Raw genomic sequence first — 18,760 nt, forward strand, 5'->3', positions numbered from 1 at the left:
CATGCCATGGAGAGTAGAGTTCAATAATATTTTTTGGTTTTTGTCACATTCCTAAGACAAAAATTTGATTTGAGTAAATTTACCCCCATTGATTCCGGATAGAAAAAAAGTCATTTTGGGGGTGAACTACTCCTTTAAGACAATATTTTAGATCAGTACAAACTATATCTTACAATAAATGCGAGAAATCTCTGCGTGTATGTAATCCACGTTATCTCGAGAACCGTTCTCGAGCTTCTAGTCTGTATGTAACATCTCACACACAGTCAAAGTCAATGTGCCTCACGGAAAATAGACACCAGCATGCATGCAGAATAAAATAAATACATCTTAGAGCTATCTAAGAGCCATCTTAGATTATTTAAAATAAAATGGAATCATATTTGGACTTTAATCTTTTCACTGTCAGGAATTTATTCTTAATCGAGATATTTTTTGTTTTTTTTCTGCCTTTATTGGATAGTACAGTTGAGATTTTGAGAATGAAAGGAAACAGGGATAGAGAGATGGGAAGAGACACGCAGTTAAGGTTGTCGGGCTCGGGAATCGATCCTGCAACTCGCTGTTAGGCTGCATTAGAGCCTATATGCGGTATGTGCCTTAACCACTCAACCATCTGCACCCAGGGAATTTATTCTTAATAGCATATTCTACAAAAACAATTACATTACAGTCATGCCTCCAACAAAGTATGTTCTTCGTGACCACTGGTTATCACTCTAAACATTCTTAGACAGGTAGCAATTTGTGGAATGGCCTCAGTGCTCAAACTCCTGAGCTAGATATACTAGATTAAACGAAGTATGCTTTTATACCAATGTATTTGTTTATTTACACATTCAGATGGTTTGCTGTGTATGTTGTGTAGGTTGTATTGAATAATGTGCATCTTTTGCATATTTAGATGCATCCTAATGGAACAACCTGGACACAGATTAAATTAAAAGCCTGAACTAAAGAACTAAATCATGGCTACATGGGAAGGCAACAGACTGACCATGCAGTTTATCTCCTAACTTATTGCCTTATTGTGTTTCAGTGACAGTCTTGTGTTAATGTAATCATTTATTTTAGGCTATTGTTTGAAAAAAGTATGTTAAGGTATTTGCTGTAATTAGTTTAGCTTTTTAAAATGTATTCCCTTTTATTTATGAATGTCTATGTTTTTTTTAAATAAGTCTGTGTAAGTGTGTTTTATCCTCAATTGTCTTTTAACCTTCCATGTATCAAATAAAATATGTTTATAACTTTTTTACATTTCTTCTTTTTTTTTTTTTTTATCTGAAAATCCGAGAACTTTTTTAAAGCAGAAAAAAACATCAAAAGAACACTGTTTTGTGGAATGTGCTCCTGTTCCTTTAACCAACCTGGCATCCCTTTTTTGACCATTATAGGCAACGGCAAAGATTTCTAAAATGTTCCAAAAATAGCAGAACTACAAACTCACAAAGCTTGTAGATTTTCAACCTCAAAATAATTTCAAAACATTTTTTTATAAAAGGGCTTAAGTGGTTAAACAGGGCACAGAAGAACACAAACACACCGTTGGTGGTTCTCCTCACATAGCTGTGGCTTTTCTCCAGGAAACCAACCAGCTTTTTAATTGTCTCTTCCTTTTATTGGGATGCTGCATGTTGCAACACGCACCAGTGTGAGGGAAGGGAGGGAGGGGAGAAGTGAGACTCCTTTTCTCTTCCCTCCCTTCTATAAAAATCTTTTCTTCCCTTCTGCGGATTCACCCTCTCTCTCTTCTGTCTCCCTGGCTTTGCATGCTCTCTTTCCCTCTCTTTTTCCTCATATCTCCTTTTATTTGTGCATCGTTTCTATTTTTGCCCTTGCTCGCATCTTCTCTTTATTCTCTCCCCTTTACTCTGTGGCGACAGTGTTACAAAAGGGACCACATCAAATCTGAGACTAAACAATTATTGTTTTCCTTAATACACAAAAACATTGGACACCAGGCACGTGCACACAATAGACATCAAAGGGGGCTTGAGCCCCTGCCCTTTTACCTGTCTGTAAAAAGTGCCTTCTCCAGAACCATGAATGCAGTTTTCACTATGGTGAAAGAAATGCGAATGCCCGCTTTCCATGCCATACCTCAAGGCAGCATTCAAGTGAATTGCCTTGTCCAAACTCTCCTGAACTTGAATGCAGCATCTTATGTTGAAGGAATTGCCCTTTCTGTGTAGAAATCCATGCAGTTATGCCACATCTCCAGTATTCACTTGATTATGCTTATTTCAGTGTGGTATCAAGCACCGAAAATAGCCAAAAATAAAATAGGTTATTTTCAGTATTTTCACCAAAAGGCTCTTTTAGAAATTGCAGCCCCTGCCTCTCTAACATTCTCTGCACATCCCTTTTGGACACAGAGAGAGCCATGAATCACTGCCAAGGCCAGACAGACCCAGAGTGTATATCAAACTCTCACCGCATGCACACACCGGGACCTCAGGACATTACGGCTCTATTACTTCCTCTGATCACACAATTAACATCCAATCGCTCAAACCTCACACATTCCCTCCACTCGGACCATAAATCAATGGGCTGGGCCAACACTGGTGCAGTCAGGATATGGTCTTTTAGGCTTGAGAGCTTGAAGGAGCAAATCAATACATCCAGCAGAGACTCAAAGATCCTCTTCAAGAAGATCTCATTCCGAGTTTCCCCGACATACTGGACTGGCCCGACTCTGGCCTGAAGAAGTGGAGGAAAGATCTGTACCCGGCCTGGCCCCGGGACCGGGCCGAGAAACAAATCCTCTACTGCAGGGGTCTTCAACGTTTTCAGGCCAAGGACCCCTTAGTTGAGAGAGAGATGAAGCAGGGACCCCCACAACCTAGTTTCCCCCACAACCTAGTTTCATTGTTTTACAGCACAATCATAAGTGTATTTTGGATTTATGTAAATTTTTGTTTTCAGATATTTAACCACTTGAGCCGTCATTACCTAATAAACTTGACCTTTCACTCTGTACTTAGTCAGCTCTTTTTCCCCTCTATACCAAAGCTCTTAACCAAAAATAGCCGATCTAGAAGCTCACAACGCAGCGCGAGGTGTTTGAGCTTGTAGATCGGCTATATCAGGTTTATCGGCTATTTATGGTTCAAGTGGTTAATATAAAAAAGGAGAAAAAAGTTTCTATCCCACAAAGATTTGGTGGACCCCATGTAGTAACTCTGAGGACCCCCTGTTGAAGACCCTTGCTCTATTGCATTATATATGTATGTCCATTGTCCAGAGTTGAGCATCTCTTAACACATATGGTGCCAACCCCGAGTTTCCCGAGTTTGTATTGGTACTACCGCTGTGCCAACCCCGAGTTTCCCGAGTTTGGGCCGTTTTTGAAAAAAAAAAAAGTTTTTTTTTTTTAAATTTGTTTTTTTCAAAAGGTTTTTTTGGACCTCCAGAAATGTATTAGGCATGATCGCGATCGCGAAATTGCATATTTAACCCCCATACCAACTCATTCTTTCAAACATGGCAGCCATGTTTGTTTGCGACCGTCAGGTCGCATTTACTACCAAAACCTCCACCAGGTGTCCGTGCGTCAGTCCGTCACACCTCACACGGCACACTTTTGCCCTGCTCATATCTCCACAACCGTGGCCCCCACCCATGCCACATTTTGCACACACACTCCTTCCCTGCCAAACTACAACCTCCAAGGACCCCCGGAGCTTCAGGGACCCCCAGGTCCCTGGGGGACCCCCACTCCTCCACCAGGTGTCCGTGCGTCAGTCCGTCACACCTCACACGTCACACTTTTGCCCTGCTCATATCTCCACAACCCTGGCCCCGATCCATGCCAGATTTTGCACACACACTCCTTACCTGCCAAACTAAAACCTCCAAGGACCCCCGGAGCTCCAGGGACCCCCAGGTCCCTGGGGGACCCCCAGATGTAAAAAATTTCCAAATGTGCAAAAATGACCAAATGACCACCCCAACGGGGCTGCTCACGGGGAATTCCCGGGGACCACCGACTCCTTGTGCTCCAGAACGGATGCAAAAGTGGTGGCGCCCCCAGTGGAGGACCCCCTCCACTGCAGCTCACATAAAATGCCGTAACTCCTACAGATTTTGCCCTAAAATCACGAAACTCACTACACAGCATGTCTACACTCATGTCATCAACATGGACCAGGAAGATTTAGGAAAAACAATTTTTTGCCCTATTTGTGGAGATAAGTGGCCTACGGTCGCTTATCTCCCGATTAGGGAGTCTTACTGGTTACATCTGAAGAAAACATAATGGCTGATAAATCATGAATGCCTGAACGGATTTCCAAGCGGATTTTTTTGTTTGAAAGCTGTGAACAGCATCTACACACGTGGTGCCTCATCTAGGCATGGGCGTGCACTTTTTACACAATTGCACAATTACATGGAAGTCTATGGTAACCATGGGACCGCGAGACATTGAAGAGAAAAAATCATTGCAACATAAGTGTTAAGTACAGCGCGCGCGCACGCACACACGCACACACACACACACACACACACACACACACACACACACACACACACACACACACACACACACACACACACACACACGTTTGCATAGGAGACAAATGAACAGTGGTCAGGGCCTCATATCATACCTCCCAGAGGCCAATGAGGTTTATATAACACCAGATGAATCCTTAATGAGGTCATCACTGAGAGGAATGCTGGGATAGGCCTGCGGTAGTGCGTTGAATACATGGGCGTCCCATGCCAAGCAGCCGGACTATCGCCGGTGATAAACGAGCAGGACAGATTTTTTGCTAATGATCGTTTTGGGGGAAAGCAAATACATGGATCTCGATATTTCTTAATTACTGCAGTTTCCTGTGGAACTCTCCATTGACCAAAAGCGGTTTAAAATGATCAATCAGCCATGAGTGGAAGTGAGAGAGAGAGAGAGAGAGAGAGAGAGAGAGAGAGAGAGAGAGAGAGAGAGAGAGAGAGAGAGAGAGAGAGAGAGAGGTAAAAAGAGGGTAGGTAATAGAAAAATTCTAAGACTCTTATTCCTTTAATTCAAAGAAATAAGACATGAGAGAAATCAGAGTGTATATTGGAATTTACTGTATTCTGAGAGAGACTGACAAAAGGTAAACAGTACAGAAAACGTTTCATGGTTGGAGCTCTCTCTCCCAAAATGGTGGAGAACAATAGTATATATGAATTACAGTCAGTGTTGGGAAAGTTCACTTTAAAAACGAACTAGTTCAAGTTCAAGTTCAGAACTTCTAAAATGAACTAGTTCATTTTTAGTTCATAATTCCCCATTATGAACTAAAGTTCATGGTTCCCCAAAATGAACTACATAGTTCTTTTTTAGTTCTTTTTTTAACCATATTTTTTTTATACTTTTGGCTATTCAAAAAAAAAAAAAAAAAAAAAAAGGAAAATATATATATATAAAGGTCTATATATATATAAATGTTTAGACGTTGCTGCATGCTATTATTTGTCAAAATTATTGACTCAGCCCATATAGAACCACACACAGCAATAATTTCATCCAATTTAACATTGAGGTGCCCACAATATTTATGTGCCCACTGCCTAGTTCCCAGTCTTCCTGCACCCTTATTGTGAAGGGCTGAATGTAATAACCATGTTATTGTCTCATTGTGTGAAATATCATAATATTCAAAACAAATATTTGACTCCAATTGATTCCCCACACAGTATTGACTTGATATAGCAATACAAATATATATATATTACACAGCAGTTGTGGGAAAACTAAGACATTGTTCAAAAAACACAATTCCGATTTTGGTCATTTTGGAAATAGGGCAAAAAATATATTTTTCTTCAATCTACTGTCTTGACACTCTAACCAAAATTGTTCTATAGACCATAATCTACAAATTGGAAGTTAAAGAAACTTTAACACACATTTGAAATAAAAAGAAAAATGACATGTACAAGGAACCCCACTAGAAAAAAAAAAAAAAAAATTACATGTACAAGGAACCCCACTAGAAGGCAGACGTTTCTCGTGCACAGCATGTTTCCGCGTTGGTTAAAGTAGCTGATCTACAAGCTCACGTTGTCTCGTGGATGCGACGCGTTGTGAGCTTGCAGATCAGCTATTTTCGCCGTGCAACACACATAGGACAAAGTATAGTCAGTCAGGCTTGCGAGACGAGGAGGAGATTAACAGTGCAGCAGCAGAGTGCAGACAGCACCGCATATCAACGGAGGAACGTTCGCGAGGAGCTTCGTGCAGTGCCTACTATTGGAGCATGTGAATGAAAAGAGAGACGAGAGGAGCAGAGGACAGACGACCGCGGAGGCGCGGACCGCCGCATGAACGGCCGACGAACGCCGACGAACGTCGTTCACGGGCGTCAGAATGACCGCGTTCGACAATATCGTTCATCAAGCGAAAACAATTACGTTCAGTTCACGTTCGCCCAAAATATGAGCGTGTTCATGAACGATCGTTCTTTGAACGCGTTCGGGTACAACACTGATTACAGTATATTATAATTATTATATATTGGTTCCCAGATCATAACAAGACAGACACGTAGGGTCGGCTCTTGGTATATTTCCACAAGCAGTGACATACAGTAAGCATGGAAACATAGTAGGCCTTCCGGGTGAAGGTGGCACAATATATACTGTATATTTATTGAATTCAAACAATATGATATTAACTACAACCAAAAGTATCTAACAGTAGGGGAGAGAAGAATCATGGAGTTATTATACGCATTAGTCCTGCCTCCAAGCTACTCCGGCATGTCATTTTGTATAAGGCCACATTCTCATAATATAATTCGGTTTAGTTGTGCGAATGGGAGGGGTGAAGTTGCCACATTCTTGCATATTTAATTGATACGTTTGCGCTCACACACATTGTCATCCGAAACAAGGAATCGCTGAGTCCACGTCTGTCCACAGGACATGTATCCAAGCTGCATAATGCCTCCTCCATCTCCCTGTGTTTAATAATTCTTCAAGTTCAACTCACAATGTAACCGCAGGACCCCCGCAAATATTTATCTGCGGCCGACGGTCGTAAACGGGCGATCAAAAAATAAAACCATGCGGCGGCGGGAGGGACTCGCAAAATCTACCAGCAATAAACCAGACAGCAAATAGGCCTACTTTAGCAAGATATGAATATCTACAAAGAGGACAACGTCAACGTCTCTCTCTCTCTCTCTCTGCCCCTCGTCTTGCCCTCCGCTGGCTCCTTCTCTGCGCTCCGCGGCGCGCGTAAAGCGTCTCCATTTGGACATAATTGCACAGAGAGCAAGAGAGAGAGAGCGCGCGCGAGAGCGAGGGCGAGAGACCCACACATCGGCCTATATTATATTATATGATATACAAGTGACTCCAGTGGCACTTTCCTTTCATCTAACTGTGAGCAACTTCTAACAAATAATACACTATGTGCGATCGAGGGAGCGGTGATCAGAAATGAAATCAATGAGGGGAGGAGGCGGCCAGAATGGTCAGAAATCTAATGAGAGCAGACGGTCTGGAGGGGGATTTAACCTTTTATAAATAACTATGGATTTAACCCGCACATGGTCTATATATTGCCTTTATTTGAGACGGATGGATTCACACCAACAGTGAAGCGTTTGCTGTAGCGAATCAAAACCACTGTTTTTTTGTGGATTTGCATTCGTTTCTTTGATTCGAAAAAGAATACGGATGTGTCTTCACACATGCCCAAACGTTGTGTATTTTCCGACAATACGTTAGAGGATTCGTTTTAATCGCAATAAAAAGTGCCTGTGTGAATGCCGCCTTAGATCCCATGCCCATCACACCATGCACAACAAACAGCACGATTTTATAACCCATTATTTAATGTGTTGCTTCAGTAACGTTGATCACTGTTATTCAGAATAATATAAAAGCACTTATTGTATCCCTGCAGTTTAATCAAATGGGACACTTTCACTCTCAAGCTATTCAACACACGCGTGTTATACGTTTACATTTTAGTATATGGGCACACAGAACAACGTTTTGTTGGCTCTAAAACATGTCTTGAAGTCTGTGACACTGCAACTGCTGTTTTTTTAGACCCCATTTCCCCAGCCTAGGGATGGGACGATATGAACATTTCATATCACGATTATTGTGACAAAAGAAATCGTGATTTATAATAATATAATATACAGTATATAATAATATATAATCGCGATAATCAAAATCCATTATCCTGGGGCGGAACATTTGCCAAAAAATAGCAGATCTACAAGCTCACAAGTCGCAACGCGACACGTTGTGAGCTTGTAGATCGGCTATTTTTTGGCAAAGACATTTGATAGAGAGTGAAAAAAGACTGGATTAAATACATACACAAGTACCTTTTACCAATTATAGAGGGTTTAAGTGGTACCGGATATGCAGCTCGGCAAATAAAAGGGGAATTGAACCCAGTGCATGACAGACGATATCCCATCCCTACCCCAGACAGCCATGGTTTCCCTTCCACAGCCAGAGGAGACAGTCAACACTTCCGGTGAGAGGACGAGACTAGGCTGAATGAAGCCTACACTCGATGTACACTCACTGTTTGACGCTTGGAGAGCGGCTTGGAGAGCTCACCTGCTCTCCGGTCTACTCCAAAAGCAAATCACCATTTAGGACAAAACTATTTACAGGTTATGCTGCAGCTGAAGGACAGGGTGTGGAATGAGCGAGTGAGAAGAGATTTGGCTATTGGAATTTGGCTTGTCTCTGTCTGTCTGTCTGTTTGTTTGTCTCTCTCCTCCTCCATCTCCCTAACTCTCTGTCTCTCTCTCTCTTGCCTGCCGTTCTAGAGCAGAACAATTCCCCCTGCTAACTAGACTCCCCAGAGTGAAAAGGCCTGGATTAACCTTGGATTTGAGCTGGGCCGCGGCCCGCGAGCCCACACTCACCCCCGATCCTCCCCATACACTGCTCCAATCCCTCCATCAGTCCCACCCTAATGAGCTCATCACTCACTTAATGAATAGGACGCACTCACAGGTGAACTAACACACACACACACACACACACACACACACACACACACACACACACACACACACACACACACACACACACACACACACACACACACACACACACACACACACACACACACACACACACACACACACACACACACACACACACACACACACACACACACACACACACACACACTTGCATGCATACATAATCGTACATGCAAAGTCGCACAAACATACAGTCAACATACAAAATAATACACAGACACATTGGGGAAAAAGGCCACACACACGATAACAAATTCACGCAGAGAAGGTCAGTGTCTTAGCAGGGCTGTCTGCCTCCTTTGTGTGCGCCAGTCTTAGTTTATTAGTACAGATACTGGCTGTATTGTGGCCTTGTCAGGGCTAAGTCTGACTGGAAGGCAGCTCATGTCAAACCAACATGTCTTAACCCCACACGGCACACAGCAGCACACAGCCGGGCTCAATAGCACAGCACTTAACTTCAGCCTCGTCATTGGAGTTTTCTTTTGAGCGCCGAGGAGCCTGGGAGCTTGGCCTGGCTTGTCAAAAGGCGGTTGGGTGCAAATGGCTTAGTTGGGAGGGAGAGACTGTGTGTGTGTTGGTGCGTGCGTGTGTAGAGAGGAAAAAAGAGAACGCACACACACACACACACACACACACACACACACACACACACACACACACACACACACACACACACACACACACACACACACACACACACACACACACACACACACACACACACACACACACACACACACACACACACACACACACACACACACACACACACACACACACACACACACACACACAGTTTAGCAAATTTTTGGGGGCATGTACACATTCTCTTCCTATCCTAGAGTATGATGGTAAAATAGTATCAAAACCTTTCACAAATACAGTACATGAACAGATTCCTAAAATGAATACAGAGCGTTTCACAAATATGCATGTTTTGATACTGTTCATACTGTAATGGTTCTCAAAGTGGAGTCCGTAGACCCCCAGGGGTCCTTGAAGAGGTTCCAGGGGATCCCAGGCTAAATGATTGAGAGTTGATTGATTGATTGATTTTATACTTTATCTTATCTCAACTTTTTATCCCACTATTTTGTAACCCATTTTTCACCCGGTGCCAATTGCTTAAGTTGTCATCCTGGGCACTGCTCTCCCTCTGCCAACCTGGGGAGGGCCCTGAACTGAGCTCATGCTTCCTTCAGTACATGAGGAGTGAGCACGCCGCTTCTTATCACCTGACAGGGGGGAGCCTCCCCGGTTGGACGTAGCGCGTGGAAGGAACACGTCATTCCAACCAGTTCCTTTCCCCTCCATCAGGCGCCCCAGCTGGCCAGGGGGAGTCATTATAGAGACCAGGATTGCATGTTTTTGTGATAGTACCTACCCTAGGGGACACGGGGAGAACATGCAACCCAACCCCACCTAGGGTGTGGGCGCTGATGACGTGGAAGAGAGAACACGCCCCCAGCACCCACAGCGTCCCCTGGTGGGAAATCGAACCCAGGACCTTCTAGCTGTGAGGCGACAGCCCTACCGACTGCGCCACCGTGCCCTGATTGTATAATTTATTAGTCAGAAATGTAAACAGCACAAGAAGGTACAGTAAGAATTTAGGCTAAAAGCATAAAACTTGTTTCCATTGTGGTGCAGTTAAACGAACGATGTTAAGTGTTAACCATCTGTATTAAGTTACCGCAAAAAGGTAGAGTGTAGCTTAGGGTCCCAAAGCTAAATATCATGATTCATTCTCTCCCTTTCCTCTCTGTCACTTACAGTCTCTCCAAGCATGCATTTAGCTGAGTAGCAGTTTTTATCCCCATCTCTCTGAGACACACACACTCCTGCTGTGATCTGTAGAGGAGATAGTACTTATTAGTGCCTCATAAATCTCCACTACCTCCCAGTGGGGGCCTCACATCGTATTTTACAGCAACAAGTGCTGTGGCTGTCAGCTCTGTGGAGGCGGATGTGCTGTATACCTGGAGGTGGCTCTCTATATATATATTGGGAAGTCAGCGTAAAATTACTACAATCAGCCGGGGAAAGAATAAGTGAGAGAAACCAAGAGGAGGAGAAAAGAGGGGAATGAGGTCAGGGCAAAAATCTTGTCACTCCTGTTCACGCCAAGTTAAACAATGTGACAGTTATCCCCTGCACATAACCATAACTTTAATAACGGCTCCACAATACTGGGACTTCCCCCGAATGAGAATTTCTTTCTTTTACATTAGCTTCTTCAAAATTATTTGAACTTGAACTATTTTTTACTTTAAAATCTTTCTTTTTTTTAACTCATTTTTTCACCCAGTGCCAATTGCCTAAACTGTAAACCTGGGCGCTGCACTCCCTCTGCCAACCTGGGGAGAGCCCCAAACTGGGGTACACATTGCCATTCCTAAAAGTGCCATTCCTACCCACTGCCATTCCTACTGCCATCCCTAACCCTAACCCTAACCCTAACCCAAACCCTAACCCTAACCCCTAACCCTAACCCTAACCCAAACCCTAACCCTAACCCTAACCCAAACCCTAACCCTAACCCTAACCTCAGTAGGAATGGCAGTGGGTAGGAATGGCACTTTTAGGAATGGAGAACTGACCCCCCCGAACGGAGCTCATGCTTCCTTCATTGCATGAGGAGTGAGCAGGCTGCTCCTTATCACCTGACAGGGGGGAGCTTCCCCGGTTGGATCTAGCGTGTGGAAGGAACACGTTAATCCAACCAGTTCCATTCCCCTCCGTCAGGCCCCGGCTGGCCCTAAACCTAACCTTAACCCTAACCTCAGTACAACTAATGCTGGTGAATGCTAACCTGGTGAAATGCTAACCTGTCAACGCTGGTGAATGCTAACCTGGTGAGTAGCTAATCTGCCGACGCTGGTGAAAGCTAACCTAGTGAATTTTAACCTGTTCGGACCAACGGGAGGATTACTGCATGTTTTTGTGAGGGTACCTACCCTAGGAGAACATCCAAACTCCACACAGAAAGGCCCTTTCGCCAACCCCACCTAGGGTGTGGGCGCTGATGATGCGGAGAAGAGAACACACACCCAGCGCCCACAGCGTCCCTTGGCGGAATCGAACCTAGGACATTCTAGCTGTGAGGCGACAGCGCTACCGACTGCGCCACCCGTGCCCACCTAAAATGATTGATAACTTTACAACTAAAACTTTTGGAATGTTGAGACCAATAGCAGAAATAATTATCATTGAATTACAGGTAGCATTTTTATTTTCCATGTATTGTATATTATTGATATTTTCGCATGCCTATCACATAAAGCAAGTTGTAATTCCGTAGTGTTATTGAGAAAAAAAGGTTTGGTCTTGACTTGATTTAATTAAGCCTTTTTGAATCAAAACCTTTCCATGGTTACAGGAGGGCCTGGGGGAGTTGCTGTGTAGTGTGAGCCTCTGCAAAGCGCTACACAATGTCTGCAATAAGCCTGTAATCTGAGGTATCGGGTTCAATACGTCTGTAAACCACCCTGGGATAGAATGGAGTCTTTGTGGACGACTGTGGTTCAGAGGACCTCATTTGCATGTAATGATAAACGCTGTTTACACTGGGCATGCAGCTCTGGGAAGTGGCAGGTAAACGCAGTGAGAGTGATAAATCTGCTGTCTGAGTCTGAGACTACAGCCTAGCATGGAATCCAGACACACACACACAGCGCATGCACGCACACACACATCTAGAGAGATTATATACATGCATAACAAGCAATGGGATTAATTTAAGCAATGCAAACAAACTGCTTACAGATAGACAAACAGACAAACCGAATGACAAACAAACATACAAGCATTCAAGGACATGCACACCTCTTGCAACAGGTATGCAAATATCAAAACATCCAAACAAGTACTCACTCACACACACACGCATGCACACACACCATGTGACAAGTACATGCAGATATAACCTTCAAAGACACATACAGACCAATTCACGTAACAGGTAAGCAAACATAACCTGCACTCACACACAACAACCAATTCATATCAAGTATCCATTTTCCTGTCTATGATAAATGCCCAACTCTTTTGGCTGCGGCTGGCGTCCATATTTCCAGTGGCGGCTGCTTTACCAATCTATCAACATTGCGCTCCAACAGTGTTTATTTTCTCCACCATGGCGATATGGGAAACACACACAGATACAAGCAAGAGCTCTTGTGTGGCTAGCGGTGGGGCGACAGAACAGAGCGCTTAATTTATGCTCCGCCGTACAACGAAGTATAAGACAGGTTTTTTAAGACTGGATCAGGCAGACGGGCGCTGCCTCATTCCAAAATGAAGAATCTCTTCCCTGAGCACACCAGGCAGGTTACAAGGAGAGGCAAAGGACTGGCGCTGATGTACGCTGCCTTAGCCCCAGCTACAAAAGTGCATGGTGATTTGTCATCATCCTCCCAGAGGAGAGAGCGGAGAGGAGGGGAGAATAGAGGAGAGGAGAGGAGGAGTGGAAAGCAGCAGCCAGCCGGGTGGTGCTGGTAAACCATGGAAGGCGAGAGGAGGGGGTGAGGGCAGCGAATTGAGGCAGTAAACGGGTTTTGGGTCACTGGCATCACACAGTGGCCTTAGTCACTCAGCCGCCACACACAGCAGTCCTGGCCTAGGGGGGGAGGGGGAGACTTTAGGTTTGCGGGGGCGTTTTTTTTTTTTATTATCGTATTTCAGGCACCCACTATCAAACCTCACCCTGCCTTACCTCTAGAACGGTGGTTCTCAAACTAGGGCCCAGGGACCAGCAGGGGTCCTTGAGGCGGTTCCAGGGGGTACCCAGTTGAACTGCTTTAATGTTATACTTCAGTTGTTAAAAAAAAATCACCCACTTTTGAAACATATTGAAAAATGTTTAAACGACTGTGGGAAAAGTTGTAAACTGAAAAATTGTAACAGAAATCTTTTATTTGGGAACCTGACACAAAATATTTTCTGTGGCCAAATAAACACGCACACGCACAAACAAAAGCCCCTCTCAGTTCAAAGCCTGGCCAGGCATGTTTGTTTTATAGCACAAGGTAATGTCGTTTGAGCCACAGTGGGTGGGTGGATGAAGTGGGTGGATTAACAGAGGGAGGGCTCAGTAGAGCGTGCAGACCATTACAGCTCCAACCTTGCCCAGTAACCTCCCCGAGGGCAATGGTTTCGGGGAAGTGGAGAGGAGGCACCTTGGATGTACCTGCTCACCCTATCTCTCACTCTGTACACTTTAAAATAGTTGTGTTCATTTAAATCTGAAAGTGTATAAATGTAACCAATTGGACACTCTGAGTACAGGACATTACACACCAGGAAAGTATATTTGTGTGATTAACGTGCCCAAAAATAGAACTTATTTGAACATGAAAATTACACCACAAAGAAAGTGATATTTTGTATTTGGGGCGAGGTAAAAATTTGCAGTGAATAAAGGCATCAACCAGTATGAATCAGGCATAATTAATAATTAATAGTTTTGATGCAAAATACATCCATGGAAACCAGTTTTTGGACAGTTTATTTAGTCATGCCCCCACTGTACTTTACAAATAGATAAATGAACACTGAGGATTTTACTGTGTACCACTACTTATTTTACTGTGTACCACTACTTCTGCCCCCCATCTCCCACCCATCTCTTTCTTGTCATTACGCGAGGAGCCTTTGTGTAACAGGTTTGGGTAAAACGTTCACGCCCTCAGGCTCGCGATGCAGATACACTTAAACAACACTGAACTAAAGTTCAAAATAGTATGAACTACACCTACCAGACATTATCTACTGTAATCTTGCAAATGATTATACAATTAACACAAATAAGCTTAGTCTTTTCTAGGATCTCCTTTTAGTTGACCTTGTAACAGTGAACTGTACCGTCATGAAACTGCACTTTTTTCTATGCAAACTTCTAATAAAGTCTTCAATCAATCAATCAAAACACCTTACCAGCTAATAAATATACACAATTAGCCTGTGATTTATATACATCACAATTACCTCAACACTTTTAAATCCTTTTATCAGTTAAATTATTTGTGTAGTTACTGCACTTTGGCTGAATAACATATTTATTTACAGAATACAAATGACCGGGGGCGTGAACGTTTTACCCAAACCTGTTGCACAAAGGCTCCTCGCTGTCATTACTGCCCCTGTGCTGTACTATGTACTATAAGTGGGACACTTTCCACATCGACGCAGCACCCCTCCTCCTCTCCCCAACCTAACTGGAGCCATCATGGCCGCTATAGCTAGCATGACGCAGCAGGCTGTATAAGCGCATCCCTACCACGGTGGCAGAAATAATATTGAGCTTTCTCAATTCCCACAGAGTCTTGTAGCGCTGCAACAGCGTGGGGGGGCTTGATGCTTTCTCATGCGCTGCTGCCAGTCTACCACCGCGGGAACGGTCGATAAATCACATGGAGGGTAAACATGGTGTTAGAGTCGGACGAGGAAAGAGAAACATGGCATCAGGAGAATAAAAAATACAAAAATGTGAAAGGTCAAAGTTCAAGTGTTTCAATTCAATGTATTAACAGGAACATACACTGCAGTCTTGGTGGGTGTGTTGTGGGGAAGGCTAAGAATGGCTGGACATTTGCAAAAGAAACATAAGCAAGACAAATAATCTGTCATTCTAAAAGCAAGTAAATACTTCTAGACCTGCTGCTTCATTGGGGTGCTACAGCTATGGCACATTATGTAAAATTACAAGACAATTTGATGTATTATTCGATAAGAGGAAATTTGCATTGTACTAATGAAGACTGCCATTGTTTGAGAACCTCATACAACCAAGTAATCAATGTTCAGGAAAACAACAGCAGCTTAATGAAATTGACAATGAGTTTTTACTGAATAAAGAAAGAATAAAGAAACTAGCACACAAAAACCATTCAAACTTTAAAAAATCAAACCTCGGTTCGAAGTGAAGCGGTGAATCTGAGTATAGAATTGTCTGGAGAGCCAAATTGTCATGTGAAGCTTGACTATATTAGGACTACTGAATATATTAGGACTACTACAGTAGTCTTAATATATTCAATGTGTTCTTGAGCTATGAACTCTGTATATACATTCTGTTCAAAGTGAAGTGGTGAACTTTTATTCTATGTGTTCTAGAGCTTCAGAATTCTGAATTCTGAATTCTGAATGATTTTATCTGGAGGGCTGGATTGTCATGTGAAGCTTGACCAATCCTCAAAGTATGGTCTCATTGGACATTTTTAATCATCCAATCATCAGACCGGGACGGACACTACACACATGTTCTGGACGTACGGGACAAATAAAACCTGTTCGTTCTCTGCTACTCCTATTATTGTACCACTTCATTGCCTTAATGCTTCATTTGAAAATCAAATAAACAAAGTTAAAAAAAAAAAAAAAAAACCTGTTCGTTCTGGACTGATATGTCCCCTCATGTCCATATATGGACATGAGGGGACACACATGGGACACACATTTACGGACAGATAAAACCTGTTCATTCTGGACTGAAATGACCATATATGGACATGAACGGGACACACAAAGCCACTCCTTGGAAGCGGCTTTCACTGCTTCAAAAATATATTTTTCTTTTAACACATTCACTGCCATTGAGTATATACGTCATTTCAAACGGAACAAAAAAAGCTTTCACTTTTTTTAGGAAAAAAAACTAAAAACACATAACGTGTGTGTACGTGGCAAGGGGCTGGACCCAAGGACACGGAAGCCTCTATCTTTCAAATGGATGGTAGCGTCTGGACAAGGATTATTTTCCAATTCTAGGACACCTGTCCTTTGAATGCGGATCGGAGCGACGCAGAATATTCCACGATTTCAAAGGTTGGTGAAAATCCTGAATATAACTGGATTTGGGTTTCCATATGTTGGCATCAATAGCTTTCCAGTTTTAACATAAATGATATAACAGAGAAGTACAGACCACAGTTTCTCACTGGGTCTCGAAGCCTGACAAATATTTGCACTGCCTTGGTGTTCCTTTCGCACACTTGTATTGAATCAGGCAAGCGTGTACACATACAAAACTAATAATTCAAATGTCTCTTGTTTTTTATCTGTATTTATAACCACTTTGTGAGAACCCCATTTTCACTTTATAAATAAATAGTTGACCGGACTTAGCCCAAGCTAGCGGGGGCCCTCACAGCAGCCTCTGTCTCCGTCTAGGCCTCCGTCTCTGGGTGGGCTGATTTAAAGTGTCCCCAAGGTCTCGTTCCAGGTACGGAGCAGACAGGGGCCGGGAATCTCCCACCCACCCCTGCTGCGGCTCCTGGTGAGCGAAACAAACCACCCCCCCCCCAGCACCATGCACACCCACATACTTTACTCAGAACAGTCTTTAACAAGCACACATAGCAACCGGGATTTCTCACACTGGGCCGGGGCGCGTATGGTCGCCCCTCGCTCTCTCCCTGCCCCGTCCCCCCGATCCAACGAAGCACCGCACATTCCACCAGTGCCCACGCTTATTATTGGAGGAAATTTATAGGGGCCATTTATTTAACTGGATCTGAATGACATGGGTTCTGGATGAGTGGTCTTAGTGCAAACTCCAGGGCCATGTGGTCCAGAAAAAACAGTACAGGGGATAAATCAACTGAGCGGAGAGAGAGAGAGAGAGAGAGAGAGAGAGAGAGAGAGAGAGAGAGAGAGAGGAGAGGAGAAAGAGTTAAAGATAGAGTGACAGGAAGAATGAAAATGACAGAAAGAGAGAAACGTAATGCTAGCGTAGCTACAGAAATTGAGAAAACAACCAAGAAAGTGTGATTGTCAAATAAAAAGGAATGACACAATCAAAATAAACGTTGTTATAAAATGTTGTTACACAAAACTTCAATCTCTCATCCAAACAGATTATCATACCATTCTTTGTAACTTCTTACAGCACAAAATAGATCACCATGTTTTGCATGGAAAATCTCAGTCTGTCACATTATTACATCATTCCCTCACATGCATTTAGATCAGCCAGTCAAGTACAACTAGGTAACACTATTGAGACTGGTCCCCCACAGTGAGTCAGCTAGGAAGCTGTTAGCCAGTGCAGCAGAGCCAAGTTGCTGACAGACACTCTTTGTACTGGGAGGACCGACCGTGTCAGCGCCATAACAGCCAAAAAACTGTGACCTGCTCTACCAAAATCAAGAGGAGCAAAAATAAGCAAACTGCTCCCACCCATTATCCTGTTTCCAAAGCTGAATGGCTCTTCTCAATGACATCATCATCAGCACGTGAAAAGACCAATCCAACGTGCTGCACTTCATCTAGGTCTGCACAGGGGCCTGGGATTAACACAGTGCCAAAAAGGGGGAGCGTGTCATCATTTCGACATAACATCTGTTCGACGTCTCATGTTAACCTGGTGAAATGCTAACCTGCCGACGCTGGTGAATGCTAACCTAGTGAATGTTAACCACTATGCCTAAACCTAACCCAAACCCTAACCTCAGTAAACTATGCCTAAACCTAACCCGAAAACCTAACCCTTAGTCGAAATGATGGGACGTCGAAATAGCGAGATTTCACCCAAAATAGCCCCCCCCCCCCCACACACACCTAAAATAGTTAAATAACAGTACTATAAACAACACCATAGGCCTGCATGAACATATAGCATAGCATATACTGTATATAGCATATACAGTCTCGCTACACAGGATACCATATAGATATATGACAAATGCTATTATTACCCTTTACATAATGATGCTCAAATTTGAATGCAACTCACACGT

The sequence above is a fragment of the Nannobrachium achirus genome (genome assembly GCF_963921795.1).
Source record: "Nannobrachium achirus genome assembly, chromosome: 12".
Classification (NCBI taxonomy): Eukaryota; Metazoa; Chordata; class Actinopteri; order Myctophiformes; family Myctophidae; genus Nannobrachium; species Nannobrachium achirus.